This window comes from Panthera pardus, unplaced genomic scaffold (genome assembly GCF_024362965.1).
Source record: "Panthera pardus isolate Hobbes unplaced genomic scaffold, ASM2436296v1 HiC_scaffold_2, whole genome shotgun sequence".
In the NCBI taxonomy this organism is placed as follows: domain Eukaryota; kingdom Metazoa; phylum Chordata; class Mammalia; order Carnivora; family Felidae; genus Panthera; species Panthera pardus.
In genome coordinates this window covers 120,715,017-120,737,645 of record NW_026526765.1, presented here as the reverse complement: position 1 = coordinate 120,737,645, position 22,629 = coordinate 120,715,017, and the positions used below count along the sequence as shown (strand labels likewise).

Sequence of the window (22,629 nt, the reverse complement as noted above, 5' to 3'; positions counted from 1 at the left end):
TCTCTGGGGCTACCTCAGGGCTACCTGAGAACACAGCCAGACTCTGAAATCTTATCCCCCGATGCCTGGGATTTCCCCTCTGGTTCCAGATAAAGGGACATACGTGGGTTCTGTGAGCTTCTTTTGAGCGGGATCGTGAGGAAACAGTCCAGTGACCTCTTTCTTCTATTTTGAAATGAGGAGGAACGTGGTCACACCGGTGACCAGTGAGTCAGTGAGTATAGGGACTGAATGCTATATTTGGGTAGAGACACGGGAGGTAGAACCAAATTTGATGACTCACTCCCAGTCTAGTCTAATCTGGCAATCAGAAGCCCTAAGACTTAAGGCGTCCATAGAGATATGTATACAAAGATGTTCATCACATTGTTTTAGTAGTAGCAACCTACATGCCCATCTGTAGGAGGTTGATTAAATCAATGATGGTTGCTCTTTTACAAAAGAAATCAAAGTTGCCTTTGAACAATGTGTGGTGAACCTATCAGGTATAGGTATAGAAAGGTGTTCAAGACCGATTGTTAGGGGTGTCTGCATGGCTCAGTCAGTTAAATATCCGACTCTTGATCTCAGCTCAGGTCTTGATCTCAGGGTCATGAGTTCAAGCCCTGTGCTCGGCTCTGCACTGTACATGAAGCCTACTTAGAGCGAGAGAGGCCGATTGTTAAGTGATTAAGCAGGCCACAGAAAAATGTATGTGTGTATATGTTTCTATAGCCGTGGATGTTTTCTGGAAATACACATGAGAAGCTAACTGGTTATTTCTGAAGATCAGGAATGGAGGTTTGGGTGAGGCGTGAGACATTTGCTCTTCACTTTTAATATTTTAATGAACATGTATTGTTTTTATAATACAATGATAGTGATAAAAAAAAAAAAAAGTGGAAAAAAGAAAGGCTTAAGCTTCCAAACCAAAGGTACTAAAACAATTCAGCACCGAATCCAGGAGTGCTGAGGGCAGGAGGAAACACAAAGTGGGGCCCGAGATGACTTTGTATGATGGAACTTTCTCTTAACCACTGCTTACAGAGAATGCTTTGACCAGCCAAGGGTGGACACAGAGGTGGGGACTGGCAGGAAATCACTATTTGCAAGGCTGGCTCGGTGACAGAAAGTGTAAAGCAAAATCAAGGCCAAAGTTCAAATCCAAGAATAGGAATTGGAGTCTCTTATAACAATAGCTAACACGTACTGAGTACTACTGAGTACGTGTATCATATATGTGTCACACTGTCATGTATCACAACACTGTCCTAATTGTTTTACTTAGCATTATTTCATTTAAATTTTCACATCAAACCCATGAGGTAGCACTGTTATTATCCCAGTTTTACAGGTAAGGATACTGAAGCTCAGAGGGTCCAAATACACACAATTAGAATTGGTAGGGCTGAGATTAGTCCAGGTCTGTCTGTTTCTAGAGGCAGTTCTCTTACCACCTCCTGAATACTACTCCATGTCGAACTCTAAGGCCCTCGGGTCCAAGAACAGGACATCCTTACCATCAAGGCGCAGTCTGGATAGCTGGGGAATATTGCACTAATGTGTGTGGAATATATAGTGTCTTACATTAAGGCACACATTTGGATTTAGCTGGGCTGCAAAGATGATAAGCATTTTTGGATTTTAAATTTGGGGAGATCTGCAAGTTCTGAAGTTGTAAATAAAGGCATCTTGGAGGAGGAAGGATTTAAACCATAGGTCTGGAAGGATGGATTGAATTAAGAGAGGAGTACGGAGAACATTCCAGAGAAGAGAATGTGCAAGTTGTGCAGAAGTCTGCTCTGTTGTTTCAGAGACAGTGACACATCTTGCCTAATCAGAGTGAGAGTTGTGTACATGTGATAAGCGAGCTGCTGTGTGTGGGGAGGGAAAACAGAGCATCAGAAGTCATCCTGAAGGGTGAAAACTGGCAGAAGAGTTGTAACTTAACATGGGAGGAAATCAAGAGAGTCTGAAGGTATTTTGGGGCAGTGAGGAGACACTGCAAAGTGATGCTTCAGAGAGATTAATGTGACAGAGGTGTCCAAACGCCTTGGAGTGAAGGAGGGAGCCAGGGGAAAATATCAGTGTGGGGTGACAGAGGCCTCAGCGAAGGTACTAGAGGGACGAAGCAGAAGGGTCGGGAGAAAGCTGCTGTAAAGGGAGAGAGGGAGGAGACAATAGGACTTGCTGATTGAAAAGAAACAGACTATGAAAGCAAGGGTCCAAACCAAATAGTTCTGGGCTTCAAATCCGTGTGTCCAAAGAAGGGAATGCCTATATCTGGAACAGGGAATTGGGAGAGGGTTTGCTATTGGAGGTGGGGTGGGAACAGATGATGAATTGTGTTTTCATTCCAAACCTTGCTTTTTCCTGTGACTGTAAGTCAGTATAGGGACTTTTTCTCTCTGTTTTCTTGGCTGTGTAATGCATAGGACTCCCTTTGTCTGGACCAGTTCATTCATTCAACAGTTCTTTATTAAGTTGTCATTATGGTCTGATTTTTGGGAACACAGCATTGAGAGCCAGAGCTGGTCCCTGTCTTCATGAAAGGCAGATATTGAGCAAGAAATTATAATGGTCCTAGTATCAGGGTGACATTTCTTCCCCAGACCAATCCTGCTCTCTACTCCCCAAGTCCGTAGCAGGCACCAACTGGTAAGGGCATTTGTCAAACATTTTACTATACATTGTATCTTGAAAAAAAAAATCATCACAACCATTTATGTATTTCTTTGTTCTATAAATATTTATTGCATGGCACTGTGGCTATGTATTTTTAGCCCTCATGCTCACTCACTAGTGGAGGATACTGACAAGTAAACAGATAATGATAACATGGTGTAAGAAGTATCGTGAGGGATAAGCACCAGGTTGTGGGAGCAACTGGGAGGGATATGTGGCTGGCCAGGTAAGTTTCTCTGACAAGAATAATGAGGTATGGGGCACCTGCCTGGCTCAGTTGGTGGAGCATGTAACTCATGATCTCAGGATTATTGGTTCGAGCCCCACTTTGGGTGTAGAGATTACTTAAAAAAAAATAATAAATCTTAAAAAAAAAAAGGACACCTGGGTGTCTCAGTTGGTTGAGTGTCCGACTTTGGCTCAGGTCACGATCTCATGGTTTGTGGGTTGGAGCCCTGCGTCAGGCTGTGTGCTGACAGCTTGCTCAGAGCCTGGAGCCTGCTTCAGATTCTGTGTCTCCTCTGTCTGCCCCTCCCCCGCTCACACTCTGTCTCTATCTCTCAAAAATAAATAAATGTTGGGGCGCCTGGGTGGCTCAGTCGGTTGAGCGTCCGACTTTGGCTTAGGTCATGATCTCACGGTCTGTGAGTTCAAGCCCTGCGTCGGGCTCTGTGCTGACCGCTCAGAGCCTGGAGCCTGTTTCAGATTCTGTGTCTCCCTCTCTCTCTGCCCCTCCCCCATTCATGCTCTGTCTCTCTCTGTCTCAAAAATAAATAAACGTTAAAAAAAAAATTAAAAAAAAAATAAATGTTAAAAAAAATTTTTTTAATAAACCTTAAAAAAAAACACAAAAAACATTGAGGCGTTAGCTACACAAGGGTGGGAGTGGGCATGGGATATGTGTTCTATGCAAAAAGAACTTACAGTTCAAACACCTGGGTGCTGGAGAGGCCTAGGGTTGTTGGGGGAATGATTTACAACCTAGAATTTTATACCTAGCAAAACTACCAGTCAAAATGTGAAGAGAGAACAGAAGGCAAGATATATGCTGATATGCAAGGTCTCAAAAAATTGACCTCTCCTGTATCTCTTATCAGGAAGCTACTGGAGGACCCACTGCCAAAATCAAGATGTAAATCAAGAAAGCAGATACATGGGAATGACTACTTGGAGCTCAGGTAGGTGGGAGCTGGATCAAAAAGGGTTCTAACGGCATAGGGAGGAGTTTGGACTTGCTTGTAATGACAAAATTACCTAAAGTAATAATAGAAAGATATTCTAAAATAGTGATTTTTTTTCCCCAAACTTTGAATTCTAGGGACGCGTTTGAGCAACGTTGTGATTGGTTCCTACCAGAAACAATAGTTTTAAATCTATTTTTCCTTTGTGTTCCTTTGCAAAGAATTCTGCTGAATTTTAGAGTTTGGAAACAATTGTAGAAAAAAACCTAAAACTGTGTATAAGTACTTCTTAAACAGTCTTGTGCAATTTGGCGGGGCCTCCAGAAGCCAGGGCTATGAAAATTCCTGGAGCAGTGCACTGTGGGATAGGGAGAGTGATATTGGGAGATGATAAAACGTTGTCACCAAATTTCAGCAGGACTCTTGGCTGGTCATTCTTCTATCCGCAGCAAAGGTGATCACTAGAAGAATATTTCTACTAGAACAGATCTGTTTACCAATTAAGTGTTGAAGCAGCCTTCCCCAGTGACTTCCAGACTGCCAGCAAATAAATTTTAAAAATGCAAACTTGGGGTGGGGGAAACACAGTGAGACCATAGCTCCTCTCCTACTGAGCTTTGTCACAGTTGGAATAAGGCAGAGTGTAGATGAGCGTGTGTGTGTATGTGTGTGTGTGCGTGCGTGCGTGCATGTGTGTGTGTGTGTATTCAGTGAGCTTAAAAGAAATTCATGGGTATGTTGTATGTTATATTGTAGCAGGGATCCAGTTGTTCCCTAAATCCGGAGCCAGGAGCCAAGGAGAACGTTTTCTTTATGGATTCAGCAGAAGGCTGTTTGTTTTCTTTTTGATATCTGTATTTCAAGCACTATGATAAAAGATCAGCCCAGAAACCAAGCAGCTTGTTAAGGTGTTTGCTGGTTTTGCTAACCATAAAAAAGGGCGTTCCCCAGTTCCCCATCAGCTGGGAGAAATCCTTCCCCACCCTCTCCTGACCAATGTCTTTCCCTCCCCCTAAGCAAGTGAATTTTAAATACCGCTCTAAAGTTGTTGGCTGGTGACCTGGAAAATTCCTTTTGCTTTGTTATCGTGCTAATGGCCCATCAGTTTAAACCTCCTATCCCCAGAAACAGTTCTTTCTCCTAACTAGACTAGACTGAGGAGGTAACGGAAGTTAAAAGAAAAAATGAAAGAAAGGATTCCTATTTCTAAGGGCTTTGGGAAGATTCAAAAATGGCCAGGCCTGAATGAATGGAAGGAAGGAATTTCATTTGTCTTGATTTGTCTGCACAGCACCTAGCAAATGTAAAGGCAAGTGTAAATTAAATTAGGGTCTCTACTGGATGACTTTAGAGGAAGGTGATAACTGTTGAATGTAATATTAGCTCTACTGTGTAGGATTTTGGTGGGCACAGGTCTTCTGGAAGACCACTAATTCAGACTTATGTTAGAGATGTGTAAGCTAGTAAGTATGTAAATGTCAATCACCTTCCTTATTTTCATCTGAAAGGTACATTTAAGGGGCACCCAGGTGGCTTAGTCAGTTAAGTTCCTCTTGACTTTGGCTCAGGTCATGATCCCACGGTTAATGAGTTTGAGCCCCACATCGGACTCTGCACTGACAGTGCGGAGCCTACTTGGGATTCTCTTTTGCGTCTCCCCTACTCATGCTCACACGCATGCTCAAAATAAATAAATAAACTAAAAAAAAAAGGTACAGTTAATAATTGTTGGGGAATCTTGTAATTGTTAGTTATAATTGTTAGTTACTATTTATTATTATTTTTTTAATGTTTATTTTTGAGAGAGAGAGACACACACACAGAGTGCAAGCAGGGGAGGGGCAGAGAGAGGAAAAAAGGAGACACAGAATCCAAAGCAGGCTCCAGGCTCTGAGTTGTTAGTGTAGAGCCGAACACAGGGCTCAAAGTCATGGACCACGAGATCATGACCTGAGAAATTGGATGCTTAACCGACTGAGCCACTCAGGCACCCCAAACCATTGGTTACTATTAACTGCATGTACCCAGTACAGGGCTCAGGACTTTTCCTGCATTGTCTCATTTAATTCTCACTGGACAGTTCCATGAGGTAAGTACTATTATCATCCCCATTTTAGAAGAGAGGAAATGGAAGCTTAGGGAAGTGGTACAGAATCCCACTTGGGTTCTCTGTCTTCTTAGCTCATGCTCTTAACCACAACATTATGCTGTTTATAAACTACGAAGATCTAAGAAATCATAAAAAGGAAGCAGAGTGTGGCTAAATTATTCTTCCCTAGAGCATGACAGTTCACCTCGTGCTGTTCCTGCAGACCGCTCATTGGAGGGGACAGTCCTGCATATAATGTTCTAAGCAGACCCTTGCTCCTAGACTTTTGGATTTCTGGGTTGAGGTTTGGACCACAAAGAACTATGGTCTGTCTTCAGGTCTTGGTCTGTCAAGTTCCATTTCTCACCTTCCAAAACAACACATAGATGCATAAGGAAGTCAGAGCCTTTGAACTTCAGTGCCACTCCCTTCACCTACCTCTATGGGATAGGTAGCACCTTTGGCAGTTTTCCCCTCCGAAGTGAGCTTTGTCACCTCTTCTATCAGCCGGGGCTTCTAGCTCTCAAATCCATCTTCTATCACCCAAAACTTCCACGGGGCATTCCCTGACTGAAGAGGAAGCAGCTGACCAGGTAAGAGATTGCCACTGTAATGGCATGCTGAGGACAAAGCGGCTGTGGGCAGCAGTGGCACTGTTAACACCAGCTGCAAAACCTGGCAGAGATGACATTGGCTGGGGACCTATCTTGGATAGAATTCCCAGAGCCCAAAGTAGGCTTTTATGCTCCCCTTTTTAATATTTATTTTTATTTTTTATGAATAGAAGTCCCTTTATCTAAAAAAATTAATACACATTTGCTGTCAACAACTTAAATAATATGGTGATTAATAGAGAAAGTAAAAGTATGCCATTAATGCAACACACTGCCGCACTGTTACCTCCACCCATATGCATCTGCCCAGTCATCACTAGAACAGTTGGGAATCTGTCCTTCCAGATGGTTCTGCTAGTTTCCGGTGTGTGTGTGTGTGTGTGTGTGTGTGTGTGTGTGTGTGTGTGTGTGGTGTTTACAGAAATATCAATGAGAAGATCTTGTTCTGTACCTTGTGTATCACAAGCATCTTTGGAATCTATCTGTACAGCTCTCCCCTTTTTAATAGCAGCACACTATTTCACTGTAAGATGGACCAGCAGCTTCCCTTTTTTCTCATCTCTGCTTTAACAGATCTTTCACTTCCTTGGGAACCTGTCTCAGTGCCCTTCTCTGGGTCCTGCCTCAGGGAACTGCACAAATGGGAAGGCAATCAAAAGGTGGGAAGGGCACTGGTGGGCCCCATATGGGAGGGGGTGGGGGCGGGTGAGTATATTCTGTCCTGGCCATACTGGGGTGCACAGAAAGTTTTCTCCTCATCCTGCCAAATGGTTCCTCCGTCTGCCTGAGGCAAAACCGCACATTTTATGGGAATCATCTTTGAAAATGACCAAGAAGATCAATGCAGAGAAACATAAAAGGCTGTTTTTCTTAGAGTTACACTCCATTTTGGGACCTGCACTCTGGGCATGCACATCATTGTGCTATCAGAATGACCAAAGGCCCTTCAGGCCAGTCCCTTGCCTCCATTCAAGGCAGGTTTGCAGCCCCAGCTCAGAGTACCCCAGGCTTTTTTTCTCTGTAGCTACTCTGTGTGATTAACAGCTCCGTGAGGTAGAAATTTGCTTCTTGTCACTGGAAAGACACTCCAGCTTAGAGGACTCAGGCTCTTGGCCAGATTTCCTCTCTGTACCTCCAATTCCTCATGTGTAAAATGGAGGTAATAACAGTACCCATCTAATTTGGTAGGGTTTTTCTCTGTAACTTAAATATGTGCATGGCATATTTGGTGTATTATATGAGAGATGGCAAACACTCAGTGTTGTGAATGATTATACCCTAAATCCAAGTAGCTCTTGCTGCACTTTAAACCTAGGCTTTAGAGATCATCTAGGTCACTGGCTCTTCACCCTGGCTGCACACTGAACTCAGCCAGGGAACCCTCAAAAAAAATGCCAGTGCACAGGCTTCATTATCAGAGATTCTGATTCCCTGGGACCGAGGTGGGATCAGGGGGATCATTGTTTTTGAAAACCACCCTGGAGAATTCTAATTTGCACTTAGGGTTGAGAGCTACTGAATTTAGTTCAGTGTTCTGTTTCTAGGCGAAGAAACTGTGAGGCCTGGAGCAGGGAAGGGACTTGCTGGGGTTATACAGCCAGACCGGAAGGACCCAGGTCGCTCACATCCTGGATGCCAATTCTCAGGGCTTGTCTTGGGGGCGGGGGGAGGGAAATCCTCCCTGGGATGCCCTTCAGGTGGTCTTGGCGATGAGCAGGGATGCTGTCCCTGCTTCTAGTCTCTCTCTGCATAATGTTGCTGGACGTTTCAATTCATTCTTTGGTCACCAACTCAAGGAGTTTTCCTTTAGGAAGCCGTGGTTCTAGAATCTAGAATATGACCCTCTTTGATTACAGCACATACAGCATGTGAAATAATCCCATCCATCCATCCACTCATTCATTTTGAGAATCTAAGCCCCCTGGGGGCAGGGATGTTGTCTGTCTTGTTCCTGTTGTACCGGGCCTAGAATGGTGACCAGCGCTTAATTAAAAACAACAACAACAACAAACATTAAATGACTGAATGAAGGAAATCCCAGGAGGGTAGTTAAGTATTTTATTATTTTTCTGGCCCTAGCCATCTGATTCTCATTACTCCTACAGCCAGGGAAGCCTCTCTCCGCCTTGGCATTTTATAAACCTCGTGTGCGTACGTCGACATTTTAACCATAAATCCAGAGTTTGGGGGCTGGAAAATTCGAGGCGAGGGGATCGGGGGAGGGGGTAAAAACCACCCGGAGGTCCGAAGCCCGGTCCTGGAATTGGCGCGGGAGGGCGGGAGGGAAACCGTCGGGCGGGAGCGCCTCCGCCCCCCGCCTGCCCCCTCCGCGGGAGATGGCCCCGGGCCGCTGCATCCATCAGAGGGGTGCGCCGCCGCCGTCTCCTCCCGTCCGCGGGAATGGAAGGCCGCGGGGGAGGGGACGCGATCCGGGTCGCGGCCCGGGGGCGGCTCCGGCAGCAGCCCCTTCATTCCGGCCGCGCGCACCCCCGGAGGTGGCGCCTTGGGGAGGCTGTATTTTTTTTTTTTTTCTCGGAGCCGCAGGGGAGTAGAGGGGGGGGGGGGTGGGGGGGAGGGAACCCTGTGTGTGTGTGTGTCCCTTTAAGAGCCGGAGCGCTGCCCCCGCCTTGCAGGCGCCCGGAGCCTCACAAAAGAACAGGATGTTGTTGATTTGTCACCAAACCACAGAGAGGAAATGATTGTAAATTTCCTTTAAACATCCCCACCGCGCTCCGGCCGCCCCCGCTTCCTCCTCCGCCGCCCCCGCCCGGCCGGGCGCAGCGGGGCCTCGGCGCTCCCGCGGGGCGCCCCCTCCCTGGCCTTCCCTGTCAGGCCACAGGCCCCGGGCCGGCTCCGGGGCGCCTGCTGGAGCGGCCCCACGCCCCCGCCGCGCCCCCACTCGCGTTCCAGCTGATTTATTCTGATTTTTTTTTTTTTTTTTTTTTTTAACACAACAGCTCTTGGAAGCGCCTTAGGGGACGCCCACCGTGTTTAGCCTTACTACTGACCTGCTGAGGCAGGAATCATTAGCTCCGGTGCTTGGGTGGAAACTGAGGCCCAGGGAAGTTCCCTGAGTAGCAGAAAGTCACCAGCTCCTGAAACCTCTTCAGGCCTCTTGGAACACCAAACATAGATTTGTTTCACCCCAGAGCTTATGTTTGTAAGCGATGCGCCATACAGCCGTGGGAACATTCTAGAAATTCCCACTTATCAAAAGTGGCAGTGTCTCAAAGCAACAGTGACCTCAAACGAGGTTTTTTATGAGGAGCATCCCCCACCATGTTCAACTGGGCACCCTTCTTCAAGGAGCTGTTTGGGTCTCCGTTCCATCTGTGCCTTTGTGCATCCTTATGTCTCCTCACACCCTTTCCCATTGTTTGCAATGATTTTTTGAAACCCTCTGGTGGAGTTCATGTTTGCTCTCAACCTGCAGTCCGTGGTCGAGTGGTCAAGTCTGTCTGTGGTGCAGAGAAAGGCTCCGTTTGCTGTACAGAGTGTTCTTTTGGAGCAATTAATGCTTATGATTCCAGCATTGGCTGCAGTGGAGTTCTTGGCTTGAATATTCAAAGCAGCAGATAATGCCCCAGGCGCTGTGCATTCTCTCGTTTCTTCGTCACATAGCCCCCTTAGACATTGCTGGGGGCTTTCATACATGTGAGGAAACAGGTTCAGAGAGGTTGAGGAGTTGGACCAGCTCACACAATGTTTCCTTATTCTAATTACTGGTGGTGTCCTTCTTTGGCCCTTTAAAATTGATTATTTGGTTAAGAGAACAGATAGTGAAGGAAGCACAGGGTATTTTTGTTGGGTCCTTTCTCACCTTAACCCTTGGGGAACTCTAGGCCATATCTCACTTTCTGCAAAAAAGCATTTGAGTGATTCATACTGTCAGGCTGCAGTCTTCCCTTTGGGGCCTGATGAGGTCCTGAGTGGCTTGGAGGAAGAGGGGGACTGGTGTAGGGTCTGAATTCTTTCCATTCTACTTGAATGGAAAGCAAAAAACATTATCTGGTACTGGATTCCTAAGGCTGAATAGTCCCTCATTTCCAAGACCCCCAATTCTAAACTCTAAGGGGTGGTGAGGCGGACAGGGGTTGGGGGAATGGAGGGTTGTGTTTGACTGCAGATATCATCGTGTCCTATGAGAACACTTAATGTTTTATCATGTCCCTGCCATGGACCATGCCCCGGGGCCGTGTGCTTTCTCATTTGATGCTAAGAAGGTCCTAACGGATGAAAAGTAGATACCCAGAGAGGTTGTACATCTAGGAATGGTATAGCTGGGGTTTGCAGCCGTCTGCACAGGGTCCCTTGTGTCTGTGCAAGAGGAAGTTACCCAGGCGCGCCAGAAATGGGACTGCAGTGCTTGTCTTCAGTCAGTGCAGAAAGCCACGAGGGTCCTGGATGCTGGTGGATTTTGGAGAGAGAAATGCAGTGGCCTTTGGCTCCTTTGTGCTGCAGCTGTCTGCACTTCTTCAACTCTGAGCACATTTGTCGATGGATTTCCAGAGCCACTGCAGTATCTCCACCTGTTCTTTTTGCTTTTATAGATTGCCAGTCACTGGGGCATCCGGGTCCTGAGCATTTGGGGGGGGAGAGCCATCTGCTTAATTATTTCCATTCCCCAGACAAGGAACGCAGGACACCAACATGCTGAGCTGTTGGTCTGGGCAGGCTGGCTTGAAGCAGAACGAGACAGCAGGAGTTAGGGCCCTCAGCCGCTACCACTGCTCAATTCTAGGGAAGCAGGAATCAGAGGGTAGGTCATCTGATGTCTCTTGGCCTCGGTTTCCTAGCCTGTGTAGAACTTTGGCCAGCGTGGTCTCTGATGGCTCTTTCAGGCCTCATCATCCAAAGAATAGCTTCTATTTACTCATTCAGTTAATATTTATTAAACATCTACTGTATGCCAGGCATCCCTGCTGAAGGTGCTGGAGATACAGCAGACTACAAAACAAAAGCTCTGCCTTCTTGGGGTTTACCTTTTAGGTGGAGACAAAAAAAAAAATTAAACACACAGATATATAAAATATCAGATAGTTCTTAGTGCTATGGAAGATAAAGAACATAAGAGGGGGATGTAGTGTGTGTGTATGGAAGGAGGAGCTAGTGTTTTATTTAGGGTCCTAAGGGAAGGCTCACTGATAAGGTGGCACTTGAGAAGGAAGAAAAAAGTGAGCCATACTGCCTTCTGAAGTTTGCTTTAGGTAGTTGGGATGGCAAAGATAAGAACCAGGAGATGGGAGTATGCTGCATAGCACTTACAGTGTGTCAGACGCTGTGCTAAATGCATTATGTTATTTAATCCTGTTATCACTGTATTTTATTTGAAGAAGCTGAGACTCAGAGAGGTTCAGCGATTTGCCCAAGGCCACACAGCTAGTGGGTAGTGGAGCTCAAATTCAACTGCTCGTCTTAACCATCATGCTGCTTCCCACTCAGGGACTCTTTTGGAACTAGTGTTTAATTCATGACCTAGTTCTTTTGATTTCTTGGGGATTAAGTGACAACTGTGGCAGTGACTCCTGGTCCCTGAGTTGCCTGTGTTGGGGAAAGAGCTCAGGGCTTGAAGTTCCTTTTTGTGAGTGGAAAAAGGTAATATGTTTGATGTTGGAAAACCTCATGTTGTGTTTATGGCAAAAGGGTGAAAAAACACCTTCAGATTAGTGTAAACAAGAGAAATGGGAGAATGGGGTAGCCTGAATCCCTCCACCCCCCTCCTTCGCTTTAATTTCCCCATGTTGGGCTCAACACAGCATGTTGTATTATACAGCGATAATTAAAACACTTGGATTAGTGAGCTGAGATTTATAGGGCAAACAGGAGCCAGAGGAGAAACGACAGTCATGTCTTTTATTTGCAGGCAGATATCCAAATTGCCACTTGCTTCCTTTTTCTTCCTGACACTATCACCTACTCTGCTTAATTAGATTCTTTTTTTTCTGTATCATTTCCAACACCCGCTCAGCCTGCTGTTCAGCAGCGAGTTTAGGGAGCTGCATACTGAATCCTTTCCCACAGCCCAGGGAAGATGAGTCAGGAGCAAGGCAAATAAAAGCCAAGGAGGGTGCCTTGGCATCAGGCTTTGGAGCCCACCTGTCTGTCAGCATCGTAGAGCAGCCCGGGAGGGCGGAACCCAGGGCTGCAGAGAGGAAGCATCGCATATGAAACACCCTCTATCTTGTGGGGAGCAGAGAGTGAATTCCCCAAACAGCAGACCACCCCCAAGACAAAAAAATACCGTTTCAAAAACAAATAGTTAAATCATGTTCCCAAATTTTTATTGAATATTTTACTATATTCAAAGTATCATCATAGACTCTGTGGGGGGTGAGGGGTAGAGGGTACTGAGATGAAAAAACTGCTGTCCAAATTTCTCATCTAGCAGAAAGAAGAGTTGAAAATAACTGATGAGAATTTTGGTCAAATTCATATGTTTGATAAGTACTTCTTGAATATCTAGTACATGTCAGGCATTGTTCTAGGCACTTAGGGGATACAGTAGTGGCTAAACACTGGAAAATCCCTGTCCACGTGAATTTACCAGCTCTTGGGCTGGGGATGGGGCAACAGTGAATTCATCACTAAAGAGCCTAAGAACTATGGAGAGGGATGCCTGGGTGGTTCAGGTGGGTGCACGTCCGATTTCGGCTTAGGTCATGATCTTGAGTTTGTGGGTTCTGGCCCCATGTCAGGCTCTCTGCTGTCAGCACAGAGCCGGCTTTGGATCCTCTGACTCCCCCTCTTTTTGCCGCCTGCTTGTGCGCTCTCTCTCAAAAAGAAATAAACATTAAAAAAAAAAACTATGGAGAAAAATTAAGTGGAAAAGGTGGCTAGGAGAGTCCTGGGGCTGGTCATTTTATTTTATTTTTTTTAATTTTTTTTTTTTAACGTTTATTTATTTTTGAGACAGAGAGAGACAGAGCATGAACGGGGGAGGGTCAGAGAGAGGGAGACACAGAATCTGAAACAGGCTCCAGGCTCTGAGCTGTCAGCACAGAGCCCGATGCGGGGCTCGAACTCACGGACCGTGAGATCATGACCTGAGCCGATCATGACCTGAGCCGAAGTCGGCCGCTTAACCGACTGAGCCACCCAGGCGCCCCAAGGGCTGGTCATTTTATTTATTTATTTTTTTATTTTATTTTTTTTTTTTAATTTTTATTTTTTTTATTTTTTAATATATGAAATTTACTGTCAAATTGGTTTCCATACAACACCCAGTGCTCATCCCAAAAGGTGCCCTCCTCAATACCCATCACCCACCCTGCCCTCCCTCCCACCCCCCATCAACCCTCAGTTTGTTCTCAGTTTTTAACAGTCTCTTATGCTTTGACTCTCTCCCACTCTAACCTCTTTTTTTTTTTTTTTTTTTCCTTCCCCTCCCCCATGGGTTTCTGTTATGTTTCTCAGGATCCACATAAGAGTGAAACCATATGGTATCTGTCTTTCTCTGTATGGCTTATTTCACTTAGCATCACACTCTCCAGTTCCATCCACGTTGCTACAAAAGGCCATATTTCGTTCTTTCTCATTGCCACGTAGTATTCCATTGTGTATATAAACCACAATTTCTTTATCCATTCATCAGTTGATGGACATTTAGGCTCTTTCCATAATTTGGCTATTGTTGAGAGTGCTGCTATAAACATTGGGGTACAGGTGCCCCTATGCATCAGTACTCCTGTATCCCTTGGATAAATTCCTAGCAGTGCTATTGCTGGGTCATAGGGTAGGTCTATTTTTAATTTTCTGAGGAACCTCCACACTGCTTTCCAGAGCGGCTGCACCAATTTGCATTCCCACCAACAGTGCAAGAGGGTTCCTGTTTCTCCACATCCTCTCCAGCATCTATAGTCTCCTGATTTCTTCATTTTGGCCACTCTGACTGGCGTGAGGTGGTATCTGAGTGTGGTTTTGATTTGTATTTCCCTGATAAGGAGCGACATTGAACATCTTTTCATGTGCCTGTTGGCCATCCGGATGTCTTCTTTAGAGAAGTGTCTATTCATGTTTTCTGCCCATTTCTTCACTGGGTTATTTGTTTTTCGGGTGTGGAGTTGGATGAGCTCTTTATAGATTTTGGATACTAGGGGCTGGTCATTTTAAAAACAAAAAGGGTGAAGGCAGCACGCCCTGGTGCAGACTGACAGATCTGATAGGGGATCTGGGCTTCCGCACCTGCTAGCTGTGTGACCTTCACGTTTCTGTAATCAATTGGTCTGAACTTTATTTTTCTCACCTGTACAATAGTAGGACTGGTCATAGACACTCCTAAAAGGATTAAATGAGGCAATATATATATAAATATATATATATATATATATATTTATATTGGCATATATATTTATATTGGCATATATATATATTGGCATATATGTATATTGCCATATATATATATATATTGGCATATATGTATATTGCCATATATATATATTGCCTATATATATATATATATATATATATATATGAAATTAGGAGCACCTGGGTGGCTCAGTCAGTTGAGCGTCTGGTTTTGGCTTAGGTCATGATATTGCAGTTCGTGAGTTTGAGCCCTGAGTTTGGCTCTGTGCTGACAGCTCAGAGCCTGGAGCCTGGAACCTGGAACCTGCGTTGGATTCTATGTCTCCTTCTCTCTCTTCCCCTCCTCCGCTCATGCTCTATCTGTCTGTCTCTGTCTCTCAAAGATAATAAATAAATATTAAAAAAAGAAATATATAACAAATATAAAAATATATTAAATACATGTATATAATCCATACCTAATTAGGGCTCGGTGAATGCTTGCCGTTTTCAGCATTATATGCTTATAAGAAGGTCATGCAGAGCTGAAGGCACAGTGAGTAGTTACAGTTGGAAAGAAAAGGGTCGTTAACCACGTCCCCCTTCCCTCACGGTTTGCACATCCACCCAGAAGGCAGGAGTGTGGGTGCGCTCCTGTGGCAGGCAGCATCAGGACTGCAGAGGGTTTAGGTCCGGGTTTGGTACGCAGGCTGTATAGGCGGGAGCTGGAGGATTGTCGAGTTCTGCATTCACTCTTAAAAATTATTTTCCACATGCTTGGTGTTCACCCTGATACTCCACAACCAGCGTGGCAGGGGGGTTGGGGCTGCCCACTTGACAAACGGGAAAACAGGCACAGGATGTGAGTGCCTGGCCAAGGTCACCTCCAGTCTCCAGAGGAGATCTCCTGCCGGCCTCAAGATGAGTCATCCTGGAGTGTTGTTCCCGGGGTGAAATCACAAAGGAAGGAAGGCTTGGATTTATTGCAGGCAGCCCGGGAAGTTTCCTGTTCTCGAGAAATCTCAGAAACAGTAACTCCTCCACCTGCAGGGCTTTGTTCTTCCTAGATCAACCTACTCCGGAGCCCCCCGAACCTCCAGAAGATACAGGGTCTGATATGGGGCTAGGGCGAGGGCAAGGGTAGAAAGCCTTTGACATAAACAGAGGAGGAAGAAAGAAGAAGCCGTGTAGGGGTGGAGAGCTTGGGCCCTGGGGTCAGACACATCTGGGTTTGGTGGTTCTGCCACTTACCAGCTTGGGCAAATCACCTAGCCCTCTTCGAGCCTTAGTTTCCTCATTTGTAAAGCGGAATAGTAATGGCCTATAACTTGCAGGTTATTGGGAAAGTGAAATAAGGTCATGTGTGCCAAGAGTTTAGCCCAGTGCCTGGCAGTAGGAGGAAAAAGGGGGCAGCTGGGTAAGGGAGAAGGGGTGAGAGGGCCCTCGGTTGTGCATCCCTCCAACGCCAGAGCAGTTAGATGAGGTCTTGGTGAAGTTCTTTCCACCCACGGCTTCTGGAGTCAGTCCCACGGGAGGTGCGTCTTGACCCCCTAGGAGTTTATGCTGGGCCCAGCAGAGCAGGACCAGTCAAGTCTCCAATGTCTTCCTGCTGTTGCTCACCGCATCGTGGTTCACTGGGCACGGCGGGCCTGGGGGGCGGAGGGCCCCCTCGGTTCGCTTGCTCCCCCTCCCTTTAACCTTTGCTTCTCTGGCTCAGACCCATTATTCGTCCTGTTGCTGTTGACTCTATATAATGAAAATAATTGAGCCTGTCTCCACCGATGACTGTCTAGGAACAAAGCAAGCCTGGCCCAGTCATCTGCCTCTGATTGAACACACCCCACCTGCTGCAAACGGTGCTGCTGGAGCCTGGGTTTAACCCGGGCTGCACTGCTAGGTGCACTTTGCAGCGTGGCTGATGCCCTACTGGACAGCCTCATGCTTTGCTGAAGGGTGTCTAAAGGTTCTGGGACCAAGGCGCAGAAGCTCTGAGGACACCTCTAAGCGTTATCCAAAGCCCTAATTGTGTTCTCCAGTTAAGCATCTGCTTTTCATCCACCAGCCCAACTTCCTTGCCGCGCCCTGTCCCATTGGATGTAGATTTCTCGAAAAGAGATAACTGAGGGAGCTAAAGAGTTACCTGGGCTTGGGGTGGGGAAGCTACTGACACTTCTCAGATTTTTCTGATTTTTATGTAAATGTTCCAAGAGCAGATCTCAGAGGAACAGCACTGCCCAGCAAGAGTGGGCAGGGTTGTTGATTAGAGGGATCTTATTTAATTGTATTAGTCTAGTCCAAAGTCGCATTTGTATCTGTATATTTTGCTAAGATAATATCACAATCTTATGTGAAAACAACCCCACCACCCTGTCTTCTTATCTCTGAAAGGACCCTGCCCTTTTGCCTGGGATCCACTCTCCTCTTTACCCTTGCACATAATGTGAACTGGCTCTCCCGGGGCCAGGACTGTGCTAAATGTTTACATATTTTCCACTTCCACCAAATGCTTGCAATAATTCAAGAAGGAAGGAATTATTATCCCCATTACTTTAACGAAGAAAGTGAGGCTCTGAGGTCTGGTCATCATAGTTAGCAGAACAAGGATTCAAACCCAGGTTTGATTCTATCCCAAGTCTGCAAATTTAGTGATAGATATGAGTGTTTTCCATTCACCATGATACTATAAACATTTCCCCATGTTCCTTTATAGTCTTCCTAATTCTTGTTTAAAATAGGAACCTCAGGTATTGGGCTACGTGGCATAAGCCAGTCAGAAAAAGGCAGATGTCATATGTTTTCACTCGTATGTGGAATTTGAGAAACTTAGAAGACTATAGTGGAAGGGAAGGAAAAATAAGTTACAGAGAGGGAGGCAAACCATAAGAGACTTTTAAATCCAGAGAACAAATAGAAGGTTGATGAGGGTGGAGGGACTGGAGAAAATGGGTGATGGGCATTGAGGAGGGCACTTGTTGGGATGGGCACTGGGTGTTGTATGTAAGCGATGAATCACGGGAATCTACTCCTGAAGCCAAGACTACACTGTATGTTACCTTAAGTGACAATAAATTATTTTTAAAAATAAAATAAAATAAATAAGATAAGAACTTCAGATTCCCCGAACCATCACTGTGTGACCATCTTCTCCTTTTGGGTGTTTGTGGACAAGGGCACTGGCTAAGGGCTGCTGAGCAGTGGTAGTAGCAAAGGGCACCGTGTGGAGGGTGGAGGGCTGGGCTCTTGGAACCTGGCACACATTGCCGCTGAGAGGAGCACACGGACCTGCTACCACGTCCGCTCGCTTTGACCCCGGCCACTGGGGCAGGCAGCCCCTGCATGCTCGCTCTCTATTTCACCTGTGTGATTGGGGTGGGGATGGGTCAGGGCGGCAGCCGGTCTCTGTCCGGGTGGGGGTGGTAGGGAAGGTGCAGTCCCCTTGAGGTAGACGGAAGTAGAGTTTCTATCCCCATCTTACAGAAAAGAAACTTGCGTCTCATGGATGTCAAGAGACTTGCCAAAGCACAGCTCTGACATGGCAAGGTGAAGAGCAAGGTGTTGGCATCCTGACTCCTGTGCCATTCTCCTCCGTCATCCTGACGTTTATCTCTGCTCTTCTGGGTGTCTCCTCCAGACCACTTCTCTTCCTGGTACATGGGGATGCTCCTCAAGTAAAAAACCGCGTCTGTAAATCCACACCAGATACTGGTGGTACAGCAAGGCTAGCCCCGTGGAGAAAACAATTTCTTTTTCTTTTTCTTTTTTAAGTTTATTTATTTATTTTGAGAGAGAGAGAGGGAGAGTGTGTGTGTGTGTGTGTGTGTGTGTGTGTGTGTGAGCAGGGAAGGGGCAGAGAGAGAGGAAGAGAGAATCCCAAGCAGGCTCTGCACTGTAAGCACAGAGCCCAATGCGGGGCTTGAACCCACAAACCATGAGATCATGAGCCAAAACCAAGAGTCGGATACTTAACTGGCTGAGCCACCTAGAAAGCCCGAGAAAACGATTTCTAAAGAAGGGCAGAGTAGCTGGCAGGGAAAACCAGGAACCTGTTTCTGAAAAGCTTCCCAGAAACAAGGTGGAGTTTTTCATCTTGTTGGCCCAGGATCATGGCTCAGATTCCTCCTGTAAATCTTTAGGATTTAATGTGGCCACTCAGCCTCTGTCCCAAGAAATGCAGTGCTGCTAGAAACACCTTTTTCAAGTCTAAGCAATGATCCTGCACAGTTTTCTTTCATAAGAGAAAAACCTGAGACCCTTAAAAGAGTGTTTGCAAACAGCATTGAGTTCTTAGAATGACAAGACAGTTTTAAGACAACAACAACAACAACAACAACAACACATTGTCTATGTCAACTCTTCAGCTCATCAATATGAAATGAAGATGAAGATTCATTTATGTGAATAGACCATTTTTTGGTGGGGGGGGGTTGTTAAAAATTCATATGTATTTGTTAATGGAATCATTTTCACATGTACAATGGGGGAAAAACACCAAACAAAAAAACAAGGCTCATAAAACCTTTCCTGGAACAATCAGCAAAGGAGTGAGTCCCTGAAAATGCAGATTTGTGGTATTATCTTTGCATATTGGCAAAATTCTCCTAGCCCTCCAATAGTGTGTTATGGACCTAATCTGCTGTTATATTGGTTTAGCATCCTCTTTTAAATTATGCTTTTCCTAGACCATGTTTATCTGCCCTCACTCTGAGCCACCTGTGTTGGCCCACTTTGCACTCACCATGGCCTTGAATCCTTACAACCCTTACCACTTTGAAATAGCCAGGGTTCCTCACTCTATGAAAACACAATGAGAAACTAGAGTTCTGCAACATAAGGGCCCCAAAGCTGTAGTTAAGAGTGATGACCAAACTCTGAAAGGCTCCTAATGGGAAGTTAGTGGGAAAAGCAGGACCTGAATCCAGCTCTGGATGACCCCTAACACATACTGTTTTGCACTGCTCAGTTCTGCCTTAAATTAGCAAACCTGTGCTGAGCCCCTTCTGTGGAGTAAGGTGCCCTGTTAGGCACCTTGAAGGATATGCTAAGGTGAGTCAGAATGTTTATCCTCTTCAAGGCACCTGCAATCTAGCCTGGGTTGGAGGGTTATCCTTTCTTGTATAGAAACATTCATTAATTTGTGTTTTTTTAATGTTTATTTATTTGAGAGAGAGAGCGAGTGGGAGAGGGGCAGAGAGAGAGAGAGAGAGAGAGAGAGAGAGAGAGACAAAGAATTTCAAGCAGGTTGTGCACAGTCAGGCTGAGCCCGATGTGAGGTCCCGAACTCATGAACTGTGAGATTCTGACCTGAACTCAAACTGAGAGTGGGATGCTCAACCGACTGAGCCCCCTAGGCGCCCGAAACACATACCAACTTGTAATCCTCATTTTACAGTAAGAAACTCAATCAAAGAGGTCAGGTGACTTTCTGAAGGTCACATAGCTATGATGTGACAAGACTTATTAAATGGGTGTTGGCCAGAGGCCCACAGTAGTCCAAGCCTCTTATGTGGGCCATCACATTCCTACCTGCTAGGCAGGTGGTAGGTCAGAGCTGCACTTAAAGGGCAGACAGAGGCCAAAGTGGCAAGTACTTAGAGGGTATGGTGCTCAGTGCTCCTGAACTGGCAAGAATTTCCAAAAGAGCCCTATCCCTTCAAGATGGCTGTAGACTCCTGGGTCCGTTGTCTTACGTGCAACAGAACTCATGGGCTCACCTGCCTGGCTCCCTGTGATGAAGAGTCCCTGCTTTGGCAAGCAGACGCAGGAGACTTCTGTCCCGAAAGATTTTCCTGTAGGACAGAAGCCACCAAGGCCTGCTGAGTTGGGCTAGGCTCTACTTGCTTTAGGCTGTGTAAGCCAAGGAAAGCTTGGAGGAGCAGAGGAAGGAGGGCAGGCTTGGTAGATGCCCTTTGCTGTCAGAGAGCAGTTAGCTCCACCCTCCCCAGGCCTGGGTTTTCCAGGCCCCACCCCCCGCGGGGGTTACTTGAACTCTCAGCTTGTCTGCTCAGCTCTGCGTGGGCATGAGGATGACTTCGACTCCCTTTGCAGTGTTGGGAGGGGAGATGAGAAACGATCGAGTCCATTGGTGGACTCAGGGTTGATGCTTCTCATGTTTCCTTCCTTTGAATTTCTAGCTGGTCAATAAGCCCTATAGGACTTTTCTGCCATCTTCACATCTGCAGTGACAGCATTTTCCTGTCCCACACTCTAGGCTCCTTGATGACTGCCCCGCTATACATGGATTTCATTGGAGATGTGCACATTCAGAGTTAAAAGATGCTGGGGTGCCCATGTATCATACCAGGCATGGAGGCAGTGAGGCCATTCTTTTATTTGGCCTTTACAGTCACCTAGTTTGGGTGTTCCTCCTATCTTCTGCCTCATTGGCTGTGTGACCTAGGTTATGTTATTTAACCCTCCTGTGCCTCTGTTTCCATATTTGCAAAATGGAATGAGAATAGTACTTTTTCCCAGAGATGCAGGAAGTATTCAACACAATAGTGCCTCAGAGCCCCGTGGCACTGGTACGTGCTAGGAAATGTTATCTAAAACACCAAATCCAGCTAGAAGGGACTGTAGACATCAGGGCCCACCTTTTAATTTGTTTAAATTAATTTATTAAGTAATTGACAATACTGATAAGTAATAGCAATCGCTGATTGGGGCTCTTGCCACGTGCCAGGCACTGGGCTGCGTACTTTCATATGTTAAGTTACTGATAAATGTGAAGGTGCACCAAGTTCTTTTCCAAAGAGGCAGCCACCATCACCAATACTCTGTGCAGTATCCTTTACCTTTACCTTTGTCCTCTGTGAGCATCCAGATATTTAAATCTTTTTTTACCCCTTCAGCTTCAAATTTGAGAAAACTCGACAAATTGTCATAAAAGTGCTTATACTGTGGAGCTCCTGGGTGGTTCACTTGGTTAAGCGTCCAACTTCAGCTCAGGTCATGATCTCATGGTTCCTGGGTTCGAGCCCCATGTCAGGCTCTGTGCTGACAGCTCAGAGCCTGGAGCCTGCTTTGCATTCTGTGTCTCCCTCTCTCTCTGCCTCTCTCCTGCTCACACTCTGTCTCTCTCTTTCTCTCAAGAATAAATAAACATTAAAAAATGTTTCAAAGAATGTAAGTGACTGTAGGGGTGCCTGGGTGGTTGAGTCAGTTACGTGTCTGACTCTTGGTTTCAACTCAGGTCGTGATCTGAAGGTTCGTGAGTTCGAGTCCCACATCTGGCTCCGTGTTGATAGTGTGGAGCCTGCTGGGATTCACTCCTTCCCTCTCTGTCTGCCTCTCTCTCTCTCTCTGAAAATAAAAAGTAAACTTAAAAAAAAAATAAAAGAATGCAAGGGACTATTTAGAGTGGTCAAAGAAATACAGTATTGTATGTCAGCTGTGCTTGAAATTAAAAAAAGGAAAGAAAAAAAAATAAAGAGTTCCAACAATTTACATATTTTAAAAACCAACAAATACCTCAAACATTAGCAAATCTAAAAGAATCACATTTTTATTAATTAACAGCCTGACACACCTCTATCACACTTTATTATTTTTTTTAATGTTTATTTTTGAGACAGAGAGAGACAGAGAGACAGAGCATGAGCGGGAGATGGGTCAGAGAAAAAGAGGGAGACACAGAATCCGAAGCAGGCTCCAGGCTCTGAGCTGTCTGCACAGAGCCCGACACAGGGCTCGAACTCACAAACCGCGAAATCATGAACTGAGCTGAAGTCGGATGCTTAACTGACTGAGCCATGCAGGTGCCCCACCTCTATCATACTTTTTATTCCTACTTTTTCTAGCT

General features: G+C 45.7%; 1 long non-coding RNA gene across 3 annotated transcripts in view; it reads left to right on the top strand.

Annotated features, from left to right (window-relative positions):
- The window catches only part of LOC109252230 (uncharacterized), a 340,134-nt gene that overhangs the window by 16,012 nt on the left and 301,493 nt on the right, over positions 1-22,629 (top strand). For all 3 annotated transcript variants that reach the window (XR_002073895.2, XR_008423863.1, XR_002073893.2), the window contains exon 2: positions 3,762-3,842. This is a non-coding gene — a long non-coding RNA (uncharacterized LOC109252230). The remainder of the gene's footprint in view (positions 1-3,761; positions 3,843-22,629) is intronic.